Source organism: Tamandua tetradactyla, chromosome 25 (assembly GCF_023851605.1).
Source record: "Tamandua tetradactyla isolate mTamTet1 chromosome 25, mTamTet1.pri, whole genome shotgun sequence".
NCBI classification, from domain to species: Eukaryota; Metazoa; Chordata; class Mammalia; order Pilosa; family Myrmecophagidae; genus Tamandua; species Tamandua tetradactyla.
Genome location: NC_135351.1, coordinates 43,531,585 through 43,553,421, shown reverse-complemented (window position 1 = coordinate 43,553,421; position 21,837 = coordinate 43,531,585). Strand labels below are relative to the sequence as shown.

The following is a 21,837-nucleotide window of genomic DNA, read 5'->3' as shown; positions in this document are numbered from 1 at the left end:
CCCTGTGCCTTCCCATGTAGGAAAGAACCTCAGCTGAAAGTTAGCTGCCTTTCCTCTGAAGAATCAACTAAATAAATCCCCTTTTATTAAAAGCCAATCTGTCTCTGGTGTGTTGCATTCCAGCAGCTAGCAAACTAGAACAGATGGGGAGACAGGGACTAGGCAGCACCAGTGCAGCACCCCCAACCTGCGCCTATACTTATGCTGCAATGCATCACTGCACTGTCGTACCCCACCCTGCACTCCGCATCCTGCCCCACATCCATCCGGCAAATACAAAGCTTTAGACGACTGAAGGAAACCAACTTCCAAAGTAAACCTATCAAGATATTTACATGCTACAAAGACAGCAGAAGATCACTGAGCATATCAGATGCAGACAGACATATCCCTGCCTAATGACCAAATTAAAACACCAGAGGAGACACAGACTTTGGAACAACTAATCAACAATGTTCATATAACTCTATTAAATAAAATAAATGAGATGGCTAATGACATAAAGGAGATCAAGAAGACACTAGAAGAACATAAACAGGAATTTGAAAGAATAATTAGAAAAACATCAGATATCATAGAGATTAAAGATGCTATAGACCAAATAAAAAATTTACTGGAGATACACAACAGCAGATTTGAAGAGACAGAAGAAACATTAAGCAAACTAGAAGACAGGATAACTGATTTCAAACACTCAAAAGAGTGTTTGGCAAAAAAGATGGAAAATTTTGAATCGGATCTCAGGGAAATGATGGGCAAAACAAAGAGCACATATATAAGAATCACTGGTGTCCCAGAAAGAGAAGAGAAGAGATGAGTAAAGGGCTAGGAAGATTAGTTGAGGATACAGTGGGGAGAACTTCCCAACCCTTAAAAAGGACATAAACATGCAAGTCAAAGAAGCCCAGTGAGCTCCAAATAAAATAAAATCAAATAGGTCTTCCCCAAGACACATACTAATCAGTCTGCCAAATGTTGAAGAAAGGCAGAAAATCCTGAAAGCAGCAAGAGAAAAACAATCTTCCACATACAAGGAAAACCACATAAGACTGAGTTTAGACTACTCAACTGGCACCATGGAGGTGACAAGGCAGTGGTATGATATATTTAAGATCCTGAAAGCGAAAGACTTCCAGCCAAGAATTCTGTACCCAGTGAAATTGTCCTTCAAAACTGAGGTAGAGATTAAAATATTCACAGACAAACAAATCCTGAAAGAATCTGTCAACAAGAGACCAGCCCTATAAGAAATACTAAAGGGAGTTCTGCCAGTTGAAAAAAAAAAAAACAGGAGAGAGAGGTCTGGAGGAGGACACAGAATTGAAGAGTACCAGTAAGAATAACTTAAAGAATAAAACGAGAAAGAGGGAAAAGAATATATAGATCTGACATACAAAATCCAAACAATAAGATGGTGGACTCAAGAAATACCTTTTCAGTAATAACTTTGAATGTTAATGGACTAAATATACCAATTAGAAGATAAAGAGTGACAGAATAGATGAAAAAAATATAATCCAGATATATGCTGCTTACAAGAGACTCATCTTAGACATAAGGATACAAATAGATTGACAGTGAAAGGGTGGAAAAAGATGTTCCACACAAGGTGTAACTAAAAGAAAGCAGGAATAGCTATACTAATATCAGACAAAATAGATTTTAAATGTAAAAGACATCATAAAAGACAAAGAAGGACATTATATATTAATGAAAAGATCAATTCACCAAGAAGATATAACAATCATAAATGTTTATGCTCCCAATCAAGCGGCTCCAAAGTACATGAAACAGACATTGGCATAACTGAAGGGAGTGATAGATGTTTCAACAATAATAGTAGGAAACTTCAATATACCACTCTCCTCTATAGACAGAACAACTAGACAGAAAATCAACAAGGAAATAGAGACATTAAACAACTTGATAAATGAATTAGACCTGACAGACATATATAGGTCATTACACCCCAAAACACCAGCATATACATTCTTCTCTAGTGCTCATGGAACATTCTCTAGGATAGATCATATGCTGGGGCACAAAACAGGTCTTTATAAACTTAAAAATATCAAAATTATTCAAAGCACTTTCTCTGATCACAATGGAATGAAACTAGATTTCAATAACCACCAAAGAATGAGAACTTTCACAAATATATGGAGATTAAATAACACACTCTTAAACAACCAGTGGGTCAAAGCAGAAGTTGCTAGAGAAATCAGTAGCTATCTGGAGGTGAATGAAAATGAGAATACAACATATCAGAACTTATGGAATGCAGCAAAGGCAGTTCTGAGAGGGAAATTTATTGCCCTAAATGCCTGTATCAAAAAACAAGAAAGAGAAAAAATCAAGGACTTAACTGCTCACTTGGAGGAACTTGAGAAATAACAGCAAACTAACCCCAAAGCAAATAGAAGAAGAGAAATAACAAGGCAGAGTTAAACGAATGGGAGAATAAAAGAACAATAGAAAGAATCAATAAAACCAAACGTTGTTTCTTTGAGAAAATCAATAGAATTGATGGGTCACTAGCAAAGCTAACAAAGACAAAAAGAGAGGATGACAATAAACAAAATCAGAAATGAGAAGGGGTGCATTACCACAGACTCTGAAGAAATAAAAGAAATCATAAGAGGATTTTATGAACAGCTATTTGCCAACAAACTAGAAAACTTAGATGAAATGAACAAATTCCTAGAAACACTTAAACAGGCTACACTGACTCAGGAAGAAATAGCAAATCTCAACAAACCAATCACAAGTAAAGAGATTCAATCACTCATCAAAAATCTTTCTACAGAGAAAAGCCTAGGGCCAGATGGTTTCACAGGGGAATTTCATCAACATTCCAAAAAGAACTAACACCAATCCTGCTCAAACGCCTCGAAAAATTTGAGGAAAAAGGAACACTACCTAACTCATTTTATGAACCTAACATCCTTTTAATACCAAAACCAGGTAAAGATGCTATAAGAAAGGAAAACTACAGGCCAATCTCCCTAATGAACATGGATGAAAAAATTCTCAACAAAAATACAAGCAAATTGAATCCAACAACACATTAAAAGAATTATATACCACAACCAAGTGGGATTTATACCAAGAATGCAAGGATGGTTCAACACAACACAATCAATTAATGTAATACAGCACATTAACAAATTAAAAGGGAAAAATCATATGATCATCTTGATTGATGCTGAAAAAGAATTCAACAAAATTCAACATCATTTTCTGATAAAAATTCTTCAAAAGTTAGGAATCAAAGGTAACTTCCTCAATATGATAAAAGGCATATATGAAAAACCTATGGCCACTCGGAGAGGCAAGTTTCCCAAGCCAAGGTGGCCGGCGCCCCTCTTTTGTGGGCGGCTTCCTGGTCCGGCTACGAGACTCGGATCAGAGGGCTACCCAAGCCGCGGTGGCCCTCCCCCGTGGGCGGCTTCCTGGTCCGGTGGGGAATTCCCCAGGCCGCAGCGGCGACCGACGCCCCTCCCCCGCGGGCAACTTCCTGGTCCGGTGGCGAATTCCCCAGGCCCGCTGCGGCCGGTGACCAGCCACAGGGACCCCTCAAGCCGCGGCGGCTGACGCCCCCACCACGCGTGGCCCCCTGAACCAACGGAGAGAATTGGATCGGAAATCCCCAGGCCACGGAGATCAGTGACCGGGGGGATCCCTTCCAAACATGTGAGACAAATGTGTGCCACAAGCGCCGCCTACTGGGCAGGATAAGAAAAACAGAACCCAGAGATTTCACAGAAAAATCTTACAACCTTGTTGGGTCCGACATCCAGGGAAATCTGACTAAATGCCCAGACGCCAGCAGCAGAAGATAACGGTCCACGCTCAGAAGATTGAGAATATGGCCCAGTCAAAGGAACAAACCAATAGTTCAAATGAGATACAAGAACTGAGACAACTAATGCTGAATATACGAACAGAAATGGAAAACCTCTTCAAAAACGAAATCGATCAATTGAGGGAGGACATGAAGAAGATATGGGCTGAACATGAAGAAGAAATAGAAAAACTGAAAAAACAAATCACAGAACTTATGGAAGTGAAGGATAAAGTAGAAAAGATGGAAAAAACAATGGATACCTACAATGATAGATTTAAAGAGACAGAAGATAGAATTAGTGATTTGGAGGATGGAACATCTGAATTCCAAAAAGAAACAGAAACTATCGGGAAAAGAATGGAAAAATTTGAACAGGGTATCAGGGAACTCAAGGACAATATGAACCGCACAAATATACGTGTTGTGGGTGTCCCAGAAGGAGAAGAGAAGGGAAAAGGAGGAGAAAAACTAATGGAAGAAATTATCACTGAAAATTTCCCAACTCTTATGAAAGACCTAAAATTACAGATCCAAGAAGTGCAGCGCACCCCAAAGAGATTAGACCCAAATAGGCGTTCTCCAAGACACTTACTAGTTAGAATGTCAGAGGTCAAAGAGAAAGAGATGATCTTGAAAGCAGCAAGAGAAAAACAATCCATCACATACAAGGGAAACCCAATAAGACTATGTGTAGATTTCTCAGCAGAAACCATGGAAGCTAGAAGAGAGTGGGATGATATATTTAAAATACTAAAAGAGAAAAACTGCCAACCAAGACTCCTATATTCAGCAAAATTATCCTTCAAAAATGAGGGAGAAATTAAAACATTCTCAGACAAAAAGTCACTGAGAGAATTTGTGACCAAGAGACCAGCTCTGCAAGAAATACTAAAGGGAGCACTAGAGTCAGATACAAAAAGACAGAAGAGAGAGGTATGGAGAAGAGTGCAGAAGGAAGGAAACTCAGATATGATATATATAATACAAAAGGCAAAATGTTAGAGGAAAATATTATCCAAACAGTAATAACACTAAATGTTAATGGACTGAATTCCCCAATCAAAAGACATAGATTGGCAGAATGGATTAAAAAACAGGATACTTCTATATGCTGTCTACAGGAAACACATCTTAGACCCAAAGATAAACATAGGTTGAAAGTGAAAGGTTGGGAAAAGATCTTTCATGCAAATAACAACCAGTAAAGAGCAGGAGTGGCTATACTAATATCCAACAAATTAGACTTCAAATGTAAAACAGTTAAAAGAGACAAAGAAGGACACTATATACTAATAAAAGGAACAATTAAACAAGAAGACATAACAATCATAAATATTTACGCACCGAACCAGAATGCCCCAAAATACGTGAGGAATACACTGCAAACACTGAAAAGGGAAATAGACTCATATACCATAATAGTTGGAGACTTCAATTCACCACTCTCATCAATGGACAGAACATCTAGACAGAGGATCAATAAAGAAATAGAGAATCTGAATATTACTATAAAATGAGCTAGACTTAACAGACATTTATAGGACATTACATCCCACAACAGCAGGATACACCTTTTTCTCAAGTGCTCATGGATCATTCTCAAAGATAGACCATATGCTGGGTCACAACGCAAGTCTTAACAAATTTAAAAAGATTGAAATCATACACAACACTTTCTCGGATCATAAAGGAATGAAGTTGGAAATCAATAATAGGCGGAGTGCCAGAAAATTCACAAATATGTGGAGGCTCAACAACACACTCCTAAACAACGAGTGGGTTAAAGAAGAAATTGCTAGAGAAATTAGCAAATACCTTGAGGCGAATGAAAATGAAAACACAACATATCAAAACTTATGGGACGCAGCAAAGGCAGTGCTAAGAGGGAAATTTATTGCCCTAAATGCCTATATCAGAAAAGAAGAAAAGGCAAAAACGCAGGAATTAACTGTCCACTTGGAAGAACTGGAGAAAGAACAGCAAACTAATCCCAAAGCAAGGAAAAGGAAAGAAATAACAAAGATTAGAGCAGAAATAAATGAAATTGAAAACATGAAAACAATAGAGAAAATCAATAAGGCCAGAAGTTAGTTCTATGAGAAAATCAATAAGATTGATGGGCCCTTAGCAAGATTGACAAAAAGAAGAAGAGAGAGGATGCAAATAAATAAGATCAGAAATGGAAGAGGAGACATAACTACTGACCTCACAGAAATAAAGGAGGTAATAACAGGATACTATGAACAACTTTACGCTAATAAATACAACAATTTAGAGGAAATGGACGGGTTCCTGGAAAGACATGAACAACCAACTTTGACTCAAGAAGACATAGATGACCTCAACAAACCAATCACAAGTAAAGAAATTGAATTAGTCATTCAAAAGCTTCCTAAAAAGAAAAGTCCAGGACCAGATGGCTTCACATGTGAATTCTACCAAACGTTCCAGAAAGAATTAGTACCAACTCTCCTCAAACTCTTCAAAAAAATCGAAGTGGAGGGAAAACTACCTAATTCATTCTATGAAGCCAACATCACCCTCATACCAAAACCAGGCAAAGATATTACAAAAAAAGAAAACTACAGGCCAATCTCTCCAATGAATATAGATGCAAAAATCCTCAATAAAATTCTAGCAAATCGTATCCAACAACACATTAAAAGAATTATACATCATGACCAAGTAGGATTCATCCCAGGTATGCAAGGATGGTTCAACATAAGAAAATCAATTAATGTAATACACCATATCAACAAATCAAAGCAGAAAAATCACATGATCATCTCAATTGATGCAGAGAAGGCATTTGACAAGATTCAACATCCTTTCCTGTTGAAAACACTTCAAAGGATAGGAATACAAGGGATCTTCCTTAAAATGATAGAGGGAATATATGAAAAACACACAGCTAATATCATCCTCAATGGGAAAAAATTGAAAACTTTCCCCTTAAGATCAGGAACAAGACAAGGATGTCCACTATCACCACTATTATTCAACATTGTGTTGGAGGTTCTAGCCAGAGCAATTAGACAAGAAAAAGAAATACAAGGCATACAAGGAAGAAGCAAAACTATCACTGTTTGCAGACGATACGATACTATACATCAAAAACCCGGAAAAATCCACAACAAAACTACTAGAGCTAATAAATGAGTACAGCAAAGTAGCAGGTTACAAGATCAACATTCAAAAATCTGTAGCATTTCTATACACTAGTAATGAACAAGCGGAGGGGGAAATCAAGAAATGAATCCCATTTACAATTGCAACTAAAAGAATAAAATACCTAGGAATAAATTTAACTAAAGAGACAAAAAACCTATATAAAGAAAACTACAAAAAACTGCTAAAAGAAATCACAGAAGACCTAAATAGATGGAAGGGCATACCGTGTTCATGGATTGGAAGACTAAATATAGTTAAGATGTCAATCCTACCTAAATTGATTTACAGATTCAATGCAATACCAATCAAAATCCTAACAACTTATTTTTCAGAAATAGAAAAACCAATAAGCAAATTTATCTGGAAGGGCAGGGTGCCCCAAATTGCTAAAAACATCTTGAGGAAAAAAAACGAAGCTGGAAGTCTTGCACTGCCTGACTTTAAGGCATATTATGAAGCCACGGTGGTCAAAACAGCATGGTATCGGCATAAAGATAGATATATCGACCAATGGAATCGAATAGAGTGCTCAGATATAGACCCTCTCATCTATGGACATTTGATCTTTGAGTCAAGCCAACTCACCTGGGACAGAACAGTCTCTTCAATAAATGGTGCCTAGAGAACTGGATATCCATATGCAAAAGAATGAAAGAAGACCCATATCTCACACCCTACACAAAAGTTAACTCAAAATGGATCAAAGATCTAAACATTAGGTCTAAGACCATAAAATAGTTAGAGGAAAATGTAGGGAGATATCTTATGAATCTTACAATTGGAGGCAGTTTTATGGACCTTAAACCTAAAGCAAGAACACTGAAGAAGGAAATAAATAAATGGGAACTCCTCAAAATTAAACACTTTTGTGCATCAAAGAACTTCATCAAGAAAGTAGAAAGACAGCCTACACAATGGGAAACAATATTTGGAAACGACATATCAGATAAAGGTCTAGTATTCAGAATTTATAAAGAGATTGTTCAATTCAACAACAAAAAGACAGCCAACCCAATTACAAAATGGGAAAAAGACTTGAATAGACACCTCTCAGAGGAGGAAATTCAAATGGCCAAAAGGCACATGAAGAGATGCTCAATGTCCCTGGCCATTAGAGAAATGCAAATCAAAACCACAATGAGATATCATCTCACACCCACCAGAATGGCCATTATCAACAAAACAGAAAATGACAAGTGCTGGAGAGGATGCGGTGAAAGAGGCACACTTATCCACTGTTGGTGGGAATGTCAAATGGTGCAACCACTGTGGAAGGCAGTTTGGCGGTTCCTCAAAAAGCTGAATATAGAATTGCCATACGACCCAGCAATATCATTGCTGGGAATCTACTCAAAGGAATTAAGGGCAAAAACTCAAACGGACATTTGCACACCAATGTTTATAGCAGCGTTATTTACAATTGCAAAGAGATGGAAACAGTCAAAATGTCCATCAACAGACGAGTGGCTAAACAAACTGTGGTATATACATACGATGGAATATTATGCAGCTTTAAGACAGGATAAACTTATGAAGCATGTAATAACATGGATGGACCTAGAGAACATTATGCTGAGTGAGTCTAGCCAAAAACTAAAAGACAAATACTGTATGGTCCCACTGATGTGAACAGACATTCGAGAATAAATTTGGAATATGTCCTTGATAACAGAGTCCAGCAGGAGGTAGAAACAGGGTAAGATAATGGGTAATTGGAGCTGATGGGATACAGACTGTGCAACAGGACTAGATACAAAAACTCAAAAATGGACAGCACAATAATACCTAATTGTAAAGTAATCATGTTAAAACACTGAATGAAGCTGCATCCGAGCTATAGGTTTTTGTTTTGTTTTGTTTTGTTCTTACTATTATTACTTTTATTCTTTTTCTCTATATTAACATTCTATATCTTTTTTGGTTGTGTTGCCTGTTCTTCTAAACCGATGCAAATGTACAAAGAAACGATGATCATGCATCTATGTGATGATGTTAAGAATTACTGATTGCATATGTAGAATGGCATGATTTCTAAATGTTGGGTTAATTTCTTTTTTTCTGTTAATTAACAAAAAAAAAAAAAAAAAAAAAACCTATGGCCAGAATTGTACTCAATGATGAGAGGCTGAAAGTTTTCCCCCTAAGACCATGAATGAGACAAGGATGCCCTCCGTCACCACTATTTTTCAACATTGTACTAGAAGTTCTAGCTAGAGCAATCAGGCAGGAAAAAGAAATAAAAGGCATCCAAATTGGAAAGGAGGAAGTTAAACTTTCAGTATTTGCAGATGATATCATACTATACTTGGAGAATCCTGAGAAATCTACAACAAAGTTATTTTAGCTAATAAACAAATTCAGCAAGGTGGCAGGATATAAAATCAATGTACAAAAATCATTAATGTTTCTATACACAAGCAATGACCTAACTGAGGAGTCAGGGAAAAAATTCCATTCAGAATAGCAACTAAAAGAACAAAGTACCTAGGAATGAACTTAACTAGGGATATCAAGGACTTGTACACAGAAAACTACATAATACTGCTAAAAGAAATCAAAGAAGATATAAATAGATGGAAAGACATTCCTAGCTCATGGATCATAAGGATAAATATAGTTAAGAAGTCCATCTACCCAAATTGACCTACAGGTTCAACAAGTACCAATGAAAATTCCAACAACCTTTGAAGATTTGGAAAAGTTAGTTACCAAATTCATCTGAAAGGGAAAGAGACCCAAATAGCTAAAAGCATCCTAAAAAAGAGGAACGAAGTGGGAGGATTAATGGTTTCTGATTTTAAAATGTATTATAAAGCCACAGTGGTCAAAACAGCATGGTACTGGCACAAAAGTAGACGTAGTCACCAATGGAATAGAATCGAGAGTACAGAAACAGACCATCAAATCTATGGTCAACTGATTTTTGATAAGGCCCCCAAATCCACCGAACTGGGACAAAATAGTCTTTTCAATAAATGGGCATGAGAACTGGATATTAATAGCCAAAAGGATAAAAGAGGACCCTTACCTTATACCCTATGTAAAAATTAACTCAAAGTGGGTCAAACACCAAAATATAAGAACTAGCACCATAAAGCTTCCAGAAGAAAATCAGGGAAATATCTTCAAGAACTAGCACCCGGAGGTAGCTTCCTAAACTTTACACCCAAAGCAAAAGCAACTAAAGAAAAAATAGATAAATGGAAACTCCCCAAAATCAAATGCTTCTGCACCTCAAAAGACTACTAAAACGGTGACAAGGCAGCCAACTCAATGGGAGAAAATATTTGGAAATCACACATTGGACAAAAGTTTGATATCCTGTATACATAAAGAAATCATACAACTCAACAACAAAAGAACAGGCAACCCAATTCTAAAACAGGCTAAATATATGAATAGGCATTTTTCTGAAGAACAAATACATACGGCTCAAAAGCACACAAAGAGATGCTCATTCTCACTGGCTATAAGGGAAATGCAGATCAAGACAACAATGAGATACCACCTCACCCCTATAAGAATGGCTGCTGTTAAACAAACAGGAAACTATAAATATTGGAGAGGATGTGGGGAAACTGGGACACTTATGCACTGTTGGTGGGAATGTGTAATGGTGCAGCCGCTATGGAAGACTGTTTGCTGGTTCCTTAGGAAATTAAATAGTTAGCTGTCCTATGACCCAGCAATAGCACTACTTGCTATATACCCAGAAGAGCTGAAAGCAATGACACAAACAGACACTTGCACACTGATGTTCATAGCAGCATTATTCACAATCGTCAAAAGATAGAAACAATCCTATCGACAGACAAGTGGATTAACAAAATGTGGCATATGCATACAATGGACTATCATGCAGCAGTAAGACAAGATGATGTCCTCAAGACGTGACAAGATGGATGAGCCTTGAGGACACAATGCTGAGTGAAATTAGCCAGACACAAAAGGATAGATACTGTGTGGCTCTACTTTTATGACCATGGTAAAGGAAAAATCAGTCTTATAATACAGAATATCGGGGACTCAGAGATACATAGAAGCTAGAGATGGGTGAATGGTTAGTTAATGAGGCTGAACGCCAATGTAAGGGAATAGATAGAAGTGAAGGCAGTTCTCTAGTGGGTCTATAAGTAATATTACCATATTGAAGGTGAACATGATTGAAAGGGCTTGTAAAGACCTATGTGTCCCACCGATTAATACTAAAAATATAAATAAGTTCTCATATGAACTACTTCAAAGATATGATTCTTGTACAAAGAGTGTTTAAGTTCAGGGTACGGGGGAAAACTGCTATTGCATGCTATGGGCTGTGTTTAACAGGAAAATATTAGCAGTACCACAGCAAGAGCAGGGGTAAGAAATGGGGGGAGGGACCAAAGTTAAGGGGTGGTTTGGATTTCCTATTTGGAGAGGGTGTGTTTATTGGTTATCTTTCTCTTGGGAACAATGAAATTATATAAAATTGAGAGTGATGATGGACTGTGGACTTTGGACATTATACACGATAGCCTGATGAATGCAAGTGGCTGAAGGATGCACTTGCTGAGAAGTAGATTGGTGAACGATGGTGCATACATATGATTGAATATTGTGCTGCTACAAAAAGGAACGAAGTTGTGAGACATGCAACATTGTGAATGGACCTGTGGGACACTGGGTGAGCCAAAATAAGCCAGAAACAAAAGAGCAATTACTGTATGGTCTCCTTTAGAAAACGCTTATAAGAAAACAGGGGCCTAGATTGTAAATTCTTACAGCAGTCACATTTAGTCCAGAGTGGTAATTATTATTTCTGGATTTTGAGAGGCTGTTTTATATATTATAACCTGGTATTTAAAGATGAGAATGAAGCCGATCAGGTTGGGGTTAAGGTAATTCAGAACACAGGGGTAAGGAAGACATTGTCTACATGGTTTTTTGTGTTTGTTTGTTTTCACATGGGCAGGCACCAGGAACCGAATCCATGCCTCCAGCATGGCAGGTGAGAACTCTGCCACTGAGCCACCGTGGCCTGCCCCATTGTCTACATTTTAGAACCACACATACTCTTTGAGATCAAGGGCAGAAGGGTTTAGTTTGTTTGGTATCTAAATCTTCTGTAGCACATAATCTAACTCAACCTGTCTAGATAGCTCATTTAAACAATCAAAGCACAGGGAGCTCAGAATAAGAATGAGGTTCTTTAATACTGTATAGCTTAATGTAATGCCTGGATATATCCTAGAATATATTAAGCATATAAGCACAAAATATTGGCAAAGTCCCTTGAGAGATGGGAGAAAAACTATGGAACTATAAACTTTACCATTGCAGAACCCCCTGATAGTGTCAAACATTAGGGACAGCCAAATCAATAGGTCAAGCCCTTGATCTTGAGGCTTGCTCTTGTAAAACCTACGCAGGTATCAGAGAAGCTGAGCCTACCTATAGGCATGCCTAAGAGTTACTTCTGGAGGACTCTTTTGTGGCTCAGCTGTGGCCTCCAAGCCCAACTCTCTCCGAGCCCAACTCTACAAGTGAAATCATTGCCCTCGCCCCTTCCAGGGACATGAAATCCAGGGGTGAAAGTCTCCCTGGCGGCCTGGAAGGTGACTCCCAGGGATGAATCTGGCCCTAGAACAGTGGAATCAACAATGCCATCCGGACCAAAAGAGGGAAAAGAAGTATAGCAGGTAAGGTATCCGTGGCAGAGAGAGTTCAAATAGAGTTGAGAGGCTACTCTGGAGGTCACTCTATGCAAGCTTCAGTTAGACATTGCTACCTGTCATAACTTCCCAAAACCATTCCAGCCAATCCTAAAGAACACCTTGGACAATGTATAACATTCCACAAGGGTTCCATGCACTAGGGTAACTTTCCAGAAATCTATAACCTCCAGATGGGTCCCTGGACAGAGAAGTCCTGAAACCCAGAAGGGCCAGCCTTTCCAGAACACCAGCTAGTTCCATCTCCCTACCCCATATTATTGGCAGCCCCTTCCAACATGAAAAAGTTAGAATGGCCATAGACCATATCCCTAAAGAGTGGGAGAAAGATCAAAGGTGATGGTGGAGTTAAACAGAGAAGGTAGGGTTTAACAAATGAGTGGAATTGCTGAATCATTATATTGATATTTCTTTTGTCTCCCATGTCTTAGAGCAGCTAGAAGTAAAGGCTAAAATTATGGAATTGTAACTCATACCAAACTCTGAAATCTGCTTTACAACTAACTGTGGTGCTGTGCTTTAAAATTTATTGCTTTTTGCATCTATGTTATTTTTCACTAAAAAGGAAAAAGTCAATTGTACTGATAAAAGAAATATTTACTCCTAGCCTCCGGTATTCTGGAGCAGCTAGAAGGAAAAATCTGAGAGGATTGTATGGTGGCCATGACAAACTCTGGGATCTGTCCTGTAACTGCTTGTTGAAGAGTGCCTTGAAAACTATTGCTTTTTCCTTTCTTTGCTTTGTATACATGTTATATATACAATTTAAAAAGTTAAAAAAAAATGCCTGGATTGAGTGAGGTTTCTTTCTTCAGTCCTTCCCTTTCTTTCCACTCCCTTTGCTTCTTTCCTCCTTCACTCCTTCCCTTCCTTTCTCCCTCTCTCCCTTTCTTCCTTCCTTCTCTCTCACCTTGGACCTTTCTGTGGGCTAATGCAGGCCAGCCCTCTCCCGGGGCCGAGCAAATGCCTACTGCCACCCCAGGCACATTCTGTCCGCTCTGTGGAGGGCCTTTGCTTCTCTGCGATTGTACCCAGGGTGCCAGGAAAAGCCACGTGACCACAGAAGTCCACCAGAAGGACGAGTTGTTCATACACAACACAAGGCCCACGCGGGCACGGACTCGTCTCCTTTCTCCTTGTTCTAGCTCAGCACCCAACAGAGACCGGCCACCCTGGGCGCCCAGAAAACCCACAGTGACAGAAAGCTCAGCTGGAGCTGGAGGCCGACCAGTTCCGGGGCCTGGCATTTCCCTACAAGACTCTCCCGGACTTTGCAGAAACGTGGTCCACAGCAGGCGGCAGTGACTGTGCGTCCTGGGGGCAGGCGTTGGTGCCGAGAGGAGGAAGCAGCACAGAGGGGCCCAGAGAGGGGGAGGCTGCTGACCGCAGCTGCGCCCCTCCATTTCCCAGGTTCCAACCAGCTCCCTGGGGACTGACGGCTACTCAGGGGACACTCCAGCCAGTGTTAAAGAAAGTGACTGATTCAGTGAGTATGTTCACCCAGTTATCTCAGCCACCGCGGCCACCGCAGAAGTTCATTCCGACCCTGTGTACATCTTCCATGTGGCCTCTGCGTAACAGTGGACGCACGGCCAACTCTGCCTGCTGAGAATTCTGCCATCCCTGAAAGCCGGACATTGTGTGTTATTGGGCACATCTTCCAAGTGATAGAGATTTCTTATTTTTTTAAAGTGGAATAAAAAAATAATAATGTCAGATTGCATTTAAAATAGAAACTGAAGCTGAACCGGATGGGGTCAGAATTGCTCGTGCTTAAAAAATGTGACCACCACCCTCCATTGAGCTGTTTGTGATGGAGCCAGTGGGTGAGGTCCTGGGGTGGGGGTGGGGTGGGGGAACAATAACTTCACTTGTGCATTTCAAGAGTGAGGGCGGAGAACTCTGTGTTATTTTCAACCTAGAATTTATTCAAGGAATTACCCAGATTTCTGTTTAAGTGGCTGTGGGTAATGAAAAATTAGGCCTCTGAAGGCTTCTACATGAAAAAAAGATAAGTTTAATGAACAAAGCAGAAGAATGCAAGCTATGTTCCCTCCCAAATTTCTGTGTTAGAAATTCTCTCCCCTGTGAATGATCTCATTTTACTCCACTACAGTTGCCATGGCAAATACAAGGCATATCCAACGGCAGAATCAATTCTGCCAACAAATTTCTCCTTCCGAGGAACACTGGGCTTGCTCTCTGCTCGCCTGTGTACTTTGCAAGAACCACTCAGACCTAACAGGAGCCAAGTCCACCCCATGCCTGAGCTGAGTCTACCCCAAGCCAGGGTCTGAGTCTACCCCAAGCCTGGAGCTGAATCTACCCCAAGCCTGGAGCTGAATCTACCCCAAGCCAGGGGCCGAGTCCACCCCAAGCCTGGAGCTGAATCTACCCCAAGCCTGGAGCTGAATCTACCCCAAGCCAGAGGCCGAGTCTACCCCAAACCAGGGGCCGGGTCTACCCCAAGCCAGAGGCCGGGTCTACCCCAAGCCAGAGGCTGAGTCTACCCCAAGCCAGGGGCCGAGTCCACCCCAAGCCTGGAGCTGAATCTACCCCAAGCCTGGAGCTGAGTCTACCCCAAGCCAGGGGCCGAGTCTACCCCAAACCAGGGGCCAGGTCTACCCCAAGCCAGGGGCTGGGTCTACCCCAAGCCAGGGGCTGGGTCTACCCCATGCCAGGGACTTTTCCGAGCCTGCAGGGACATCCCAGCCACCTGCCCCACCCTCGTGGAGAGGCACTTTGCTCTCACCCCCTTTTACTGCAGAGAAGAGAAAGACTTGGAAAAGCTGGGCGACCAGGCCAAAGGGGAGGGCTGGGCTGGCTGACAGCCTGTGTGGTCTTTACCAGGTGCTGTGTTGCCTCAGGGCCCCGCACTGCGCCCCGCTCCCCCTCGAAGGCGAGGAGACTGTGACAGAGACCCTTCCTCAGGGGCCCCCTGTTGAGTGCGGTGCACTGCCCCCTTCTTCAGGACTGCCAGCCCCGCCAGCTGGGCATGGGGCTGTGTAGGGCCCCAAGCTGCCGCCGAGGCACGAGCCTGCCGCCCAGCACACCCAGACGGACGGCGTCAGCACCTGCTGGCATGGCTCTGCCTCTCTGGGCTTCGGAATCCTGATTCCCCTGATCAGAGAAGGCCCACCCAGCAGAAGGGGGACAGAGGGGGAGAGGGGAGGGGAGAGAAGAAGAAGAGGGGGAGGGGTGGGGAGAGAAGAAGAAGAGGGGGAGAGGGGAGGGGAGAGAAGAAGAAAAGGGGGGAGGGGTGGAAGGGGGAGGGGAGGGGAGGGGGGAGGGGAGGGGGAGGGGAGCCAGGAAGGCGCAGGAGGGGGTAGGGAGAGGAGAGGTGGAACAGGAGGAAAGGGGCGGGGGACCAATGTGGACACGGAACACGGGAAGCTCTGAGGGACTCACTCTGGATTCTGAGGTGCCCATGCTTTCCACAGGTATGTCTCGAGTGCCTGCCTCTGCCTGCAGTCTCCTTTCCCCTCAGCGAGGTCCCACGCTGGCCCCTGATGGTGTGGCCCTGGCCGGGTCACCCTTCAGCCCACCTGGGGTGACCACTTTCCACTTCAGGCCTCTGGACCCCAGGCTTCAGCCTCAGCAAACCCTGAGAGAGGCCCCGTCCTGCAGGCTTGCTTTCAGGTGATGCAGTGACCACTCCGGCAGCCCTGCCGCTGGGCAAGGCTTCAGGTAACGGGTCGGACCCTCACAGCCTCTCAGGAGGAAAGGGCCCCCAAGCCAGGCTCACATGGCCCCGGGGACTGAGGAGATGCAGGGCACCTGGGCGGTGGGCTTTACAGACTCCAAATCTCGGGTTTTGCCCTGTGTCTCAGGTGAGCCACTCGCACACCTGCGAGGCGAGGTACACCTGTGAGGCACACAGCACATGGCTGGCTTCTTCAGATTAGTTGCAATAGTATCTGAAAGCAAAAACAAGCACACAGATGATAATTCAGGTCCCCCAGTGACTGCGGAGGTTCTCCTTGGGAATTTTCAAATCGGCCTGACTTCTGTGTCCACGGCTGCGGCCGGCCCAGGCCTGACCCCCTTCAACGCCATAGTCAGCTGCACTGCCTGGAAGGAAAGATGGAAACAAGCGAACAGGATGGATCCCGCAGTGAGGAAAAGGCCCCAAAGCAAAGGGTTAAACAAGGATTCAAACAGAGCGGGGGTGGGGGGGCCTGTGCTCTGACATCCTGTCGCGCAGCAGATTCAGCGCTGGCGATTGAAAAATGAAAAAAGAAACCCCGAGGCAGGGGTCACACATCGTCCATCTCAACTAAACACGAAACTGAACTACTGTGCAGCAAGAGGTCGTCACATTTTACTGTCAGAATAAACCAGCCAGAATTTAACAAATAATTCTGCCTCAAATTTACCATTAGGTGTCACTGTTTAAATGCGCTGGCAATAACTGTCCTATAGTTTTGTCCTTCAGCAAAAATGAACTCTGAATCAAACTTGTAACTCGGTCAAACTTGATAAAGAGAATGTATATAAATCTGTAATTCAAAGTAATGACTAAGTCCTTACTGATAAAATAATAATTAAGAAATCATTATAAGTTTAGCAGTGGTATACACATATTCAATTTTAACTGCAATATATGTACTAGATTTCAAAAATTAAAAAAAATACAAAGCTTTGAAGGTAACAAGTGTACTAAGAAAAATAAAGATGCTACATTTTAGGATGAGGTTTCAAGCTATAAGAACTGCTAATACACTCTTGGTTTATAGAGGTAATTCTCCAAGTAGCAACCTAGAAAAGGTGGGTGTACAACCTGTGTCTATCTAAGCAGATCAAGGAAGTAAGTGTTCTGAAAAAAACCCAACGCCATCTACCTGGCCAGGTAGGCTCACTTTCCACCTGCACTGTGTGGTTTCACTGCCCTTCCCAGGACAAAGGCTGGCTCAGAAAGGGGACAGGGACTCGGAGGAAGAAACCTCTGCTTTTGTGAGGAGAATGTCACAGCTTGTTCCCCGCCAAGCCCTCCGAGGAGGTGAAGATGAGGCTTCCTACTGCAAAGGCAGAAAGGGGGCGAGCTCCTGGGAGGGGTGACGCCCTAAGCCTAGGTTCCTTCTCCTGAGTCCCCTACTGCTTGGAATGTTTATAAAGCAGATCAACATGCTTCAAGTTTGCTGCATTAAGTTAAAACTCACTTAGGAAATCTTACTGGAGATTCCATCTGGAGGAGAAAGTGAAGATCGCGGCTCAGTAGGCCATACTTAGGTATCCCAGGAAAGCTTGGGAGTCATGTCCCGGGGCCCTGCCACAGGGTCTCCTGTTCTAGAAGTCCATGCGTCTCCGCTGTCTGTCCCTGAATTTCAGCCCCTTTGAGAGCAGCTGTAGCTGGTGTCCTGTCTCCCCTGCTAAAACACAGGGGCTGGCACTGCTGACCGTTGAGATCACTTAGAATAAAGTTTTAAAGGAATGAAGTGAAAAGCCGCGGCTCTCTGCTGACTCCCACCGCAGGCCAGCTGGAGCAGCCCCACATTTACACTTGAATGATTGAGTTAAACAATTGCCTCCAGCCAGTATTTTCTGCAGAATTCCACCAGCCCAGGGGTTTCCATCAGTGCAAGCAGCCTTGCTCCGCTGAGGTCGCTGCTGGTTGAGCCTCACACCTGGTGAGGGTCGGGGCTGAACCAGACAAGGGTGGTGGGTTCTCTGCTGGACATGCTCAATGAGCAATTCCTGAGATCCCAGGGTTTCAAAGAGAGGAAGAGTTGGTGGCGAGGCTTGAAGCAGGAGAGCAGATGGCCTAGGGGCCCCAAAACCTGCCTCCCTGAACTGCAGCAATTCCGATGGTTTTACAGCATTAAAAGATGGGCAGGTTGACAATAATGAGCACAGTGGCCCCAGATGATGTAATTAGAGGGGATCTTATTATTGCGTATGAGCAGATGGATTACATACCTCCTCACAGAATCTATGTAAGCAAATGGAGGAATGAGGTTCAGGTGACTTACGGGTTAAAGTCGAAGCTACTGTGCGTGTCAGGTGGGCCCACACTGGTTAGATCCAGTCCTACTTGTCAAGACTACTTTGGATCTGGGGTGGGTTAGTTCTGGGCTGACCCAAGACCCTTCAATAATAAACATTAGGGGCTGTCTTCAGTGATTACAGAACTATAAAGTTGAAAAACTGGATAACTAAGTACAAGTGAAGGTTAGTCACAGGTTTTTACAATCACAGGGACAGCAGATAAGGCCTATATGCTCATTATCAGAGATCAAGGCTGCGGGAGTACAATTTAGAGATCTCAGGAATTTCCCTTTCTACTCCAATATGCCAGAAAGCAAAAAGGAGTATTTATACATGTAATGATTCAGCAAGCCTAACCATCCCTTATATCCCAATGTCTCGGTTACAGGACTCCCCCCTCCCTCCCGCGCCTCTGGTGAAGGACACCTTGGGGCACCTGGTGACACCTGAAGCGGCCCGAGCACGAGAAAGAGGCTCCGGAGCGATGTCAGTTCCTGGTTTTAAGGGTGGTACTGCGGCGTCTCAAACTGAGCAGGAAAAACAAACTTCATTGCTCTAGTTTTGCAACTTTTTCCCTTTAGGCTTTAGATTGATTCCATTTTTACAAAACAAAGAATTCCATCTGGCGTAACAAGAGCCCCTGAATGCAAATGTCAGGCCATCTTAGTGCCCGTTTGGAAACGGTTTATCGGCAAATATTACGTTATATATATTTTAACGCAATTACTTAAAAAACATTGCAAATAGGAAAAAAATTTTAGAACACAGCTGTTCGGATTTATAATTGCAAGCGAGCCAAACAGTCCCCAGCGCCAACGCGGAGGTTAGGGCGCTCGGGGCCCCGCCCCCCCGGGGCTGGAGGTGCGCGCGCAGCGGCGGGGCGGAGGCGTTTCCGGAGCGGCCCGACACGTCACCGTCCTCCCCCGCCCCCCTAAGCCCCGCCCCCACCGAGGCCCCGCCCCTCACGCGGAAGAAGGGGCGCCCGCGGGGGAAGGGGTCGCGCATCCCGCGACCACCAGGCGGGGTTGCTAAGTCCAGGCGCGGTTGCTAAGTCCAGGCGCGGTTGCTAAGTCCAGGCGCGGTGGGCTCCGGGAGATCGATAGTAAAAGAACCTGAGGCAAAAAGTCGCCCCTACCAGGAGTGGGGTTCGAACCCACGCGGACACATGTCCATTGGATCTTAAGTCCAACGCCTTAACCACTCGGCCATCCTGGTGCCGGCGAGCCTTCCTCCCGCCGCGCCGCCTACAAGCCTCTCGCGGGCCCGGGAACGCGGGGCGCTCGCTGCCGCTCCCCCCGGGCTCCCCCCATGGTGTCCCCGCGGCCTCCCAGGGCCCCGGGCCCCGCGCGTGGCGGGCCCCGCGCGTGGAAGGTCCCGCGCTCCCGCACCGGGAGGTTCCGCTTTCGGTTTCGAGGTGCGCGGGCGCCGCCACCACGTCCGGCGACGCGCGTCCGATCCCGGGGCGGTGGGGGCTGCGGGCCGGGATGGGGGTTGAGGGGGCGGGGCCGGGGGTGACGTGGGGAAGACCCCGGAGATGGGTGGATGACCGCGGGGCTGGGGGCGCCAGGGTGCGAGGATATGGTGCGGGGGGTGTCCCTGAGTGGGCTTGTCATGTGCGGTGGGGGGGGCCGTGGGGGACTGCGGGCTTGGGGCGCAAAGAAAGGTCAGGGGGAGCCCGTGGGGGATCTCGGGGATGGGGTGGAGGTGCGGGCCAGAGTGGAGTGTGCCAAGGTGGGGTCCCCGGCCCGGAGTAGGGGTGTCGCTGTGGGGGGCCATGGGGCGGTGCCTGGGCCGTGGGTCCCGCCGGATGGGCAGGATCAGACTGTGGGTGTGGGGTCCCCTGGGCGCTCGGCTCCCAGCACCTGTGCCCCGCGATGCACCCAGGCCTGTGGACCAGTCGCCCCAGCCTGGCCTTGTCAGCCGAGTGTTGGGTTTGTTTTGGACCCCACCCCCACCCCTTCTTCCCTGTTGTTTGTGTGCTAATTTTTGACCTGTAATGGGGGGAATTATGGGCCTTACAGATCCACTGGGAGTGCAAAATTCTTGGTCTGTGGATAACTGCAGTTGGGACCTGAGCCCAGCAAAACCTGCCTCCTCTCCCCAAGACTCACGGGCAAGCCCTGTACAGGCACTCCCCACCTGGCTCGTGGGGCAGGTGACCGGCAATGGGCGCCTAGGATAATACACATCCCCTGGCAGATGGGGTGCACAGCTCCCTCACCCCCTACTGTCCCACAGGTGTAAACACTCGCTGGAGGCAGTCTGGCCGGGATTTCTCCATTTTATGGCATTGGGCCCAGCCCCTGTCTCTGTTCCTTCCACCTTGGCACCACCTGTGCATAGTGTCCGCCATAGATTTGAGACCCCCTGCCCAAGGGGGCCAGTGCCCACCAGTGAAGCTGGCGTTTCTGTCTCCTCTCTGTGGGTAAAGTTCTTTCCATCAGAACCTGGCCCCAACACCTACCGGAGTGGATTGACATCTCTTTGGTCTCCTGCCTTCTGACCTGAAGTTTGGCACAGCGAGCTGGGTGCTGCCACTTTGGTGCAGTGAGCAGGGTGCTGGCAGTCTAGCAGTCAGGTACTGGGTGAGTGCCGTTGGCTTTTAGGCCAGGAGGAAGCAGGCCTGAGCTAGCAGGCCTGACACCCTGGGGCAGTTTAGGGTTGGATATTAGTTTGTTGCTGGAATGCAATAATCCAGAAATGGAACGGCTTTTTAAAAGGGATTTTAATAAGCTACAAGCTTACAATTCTATTGCAGAGAAAACATCCGAACTAAGGCATCCAGATAAAGATGCCTTGGCTGAAGGAAAGGTGATCTGGGAAGGCACGTAAGTGGCGCCTGCAGGGCCTTGATCCTGGTTTGTTGCTTCCAGCTTCTGATGCCAGTGGCTCCCTCTCTAAGTGTCCGTGGGCCTTCACTTAGCTACTCCAGGACACTGCAGGTTTCATCTCTTAGCTGAGCATCTGCTGGGGTCAGAGATTTCTTCTCTTCAGGTTCTGGCTATTTCTGTGAATCCTTGCTTAGCACCCGGGTTATTCATGTCTCCATCTCCAAACGTCTACATCAACTGTCTTTGTTGACTCTGAGCTCCCGCCAAAATGTGTCCCCTTTTAAAGGACTCC

At 44.5% G+C, this 21,837-nt stretch overlaps 1 long non-coding RNA gene and 1 other non-coding gene across 2 annotated transcripts in view; both read right to left on the bottom strand.

The window, feature by feature from the left end:
• Nucleotides 1-21,415, bottom strand: part of LOC143668823 (uncharacterized) — a 33,483-nt gene extending 12,068 nt beyond the window's left edge. The window contains exon 1 of the long non-coding RNA XR_013168573.1: nt 21,179-21,415. This is a non-coding gene — a long non-coding RNA (uncharacterized LOC143668823). The remainder of the gene's footprint in view (nt 1-21,178) is intronic.
• On the bottom strand, nt 19,847-19,929 carry TRNAL-UAA (transfer RNA leucine (anticodon UAA)). Its single transcript has one exon. It is a non-coding gene; the product is annotated as a tRNA-Leu (tRNA).
• Nucleotides 21,416-21,837: the final 422 nt, after the last annotated feature.